This window comes from Microtus ochrogaster, chromosome 10 (genome assembly GCF_000317375.1).
Source record: "Microtus ochrogaster isolate Prairie Vole_2 chromosome 10, MicOch1.0, whole genome shotgun sequence".
NCBI lineage: Eukaryota > Metazoa > Chordata > Mammalia > Rodentia > Cricetidae > Microtus > Microtus ochrogaster.
In genome coordinates this window covers 59,886,927-59,887,836 of record NC_022016.1, presented here as the reverse complement: position 1 = coordinate 59,887,836, position 910 = coordinate 59,886,927, and positions in this window count along the sequence as shown.

The window sequence follows — 910 nt, the reverse complement described above, 5'->3', positions numbered from 1 at the left end:
ACAGGTCTGTAACTGAAGCTTCCAGGTAGGTCAGGCAAGAGGCTGGCAGCAAGAAGGAACTGCTCTGGCTTCTGCATCGGTGCTCCCCATTTCAGAAAGAACTAGAAGTTCTACCTGTGAGCACTGTCACTGAAGCCCGAGGAGAATGGCCCAGAGGCCTCTTAGCACAGGGACCCTAAGCTGGCTTGTTTTTCAGGCATTACTGTTAAAGAACCCTGAGTTGTTTCGGGGTATTTGTTTGCACTGTCACTCCAAAACTGCCAATCACAATTGGCTGACCAGAATTAACAGTAGAGGTTTTGGAGGACCTAGGATACATATAGAGAAATACAGGAAGTAGTAGGGAAAGGAATAGAGTCACAGGCCCTTTGGATCAGGGGAAGAAGAGAGTGAGGTTACCCTTCCACCCCCGCACTCCATATTCACTAATGGAACAATATAAGTCAAGTTCCTCTGGCGTCCAAACGTATGACATTAGATCACACGGAGGCAAAGCCATAGACACTGCTCAGATGACTTCCCCAACCCCCAGTGGTTTTCCTGTCACAGGGGTTTCTCCCTCAGGTCCCCCAGTATCCATTTTGGCTTGCTCCCTTCCCCAGGGGTTGCAGGTTTTCCCCAAGGCCACTCTCTCAGCCGCCACTGCAGCAGCTGGGCCACCTTGACAAACCGCCCCCCCATCTACGGGGCTAGCCGGGTTGTCTGGATACCATGCCAAGGCCCCCACAGCTGAGCACCACAGCTGCCGCTTCCACCCCTCCAAAACACACAGAGCTCTGCCATAATTGCTGCTTGTAGTCGCTGCTGTGGACAGACTCTAAAGTCATCAGATTTGGAGAGACACTGGGAAATCTTTTTTTAATTTTCGAGACAGGGTTTCTCCGTAGCTTTTGGTTCCTGTCCTGGAACT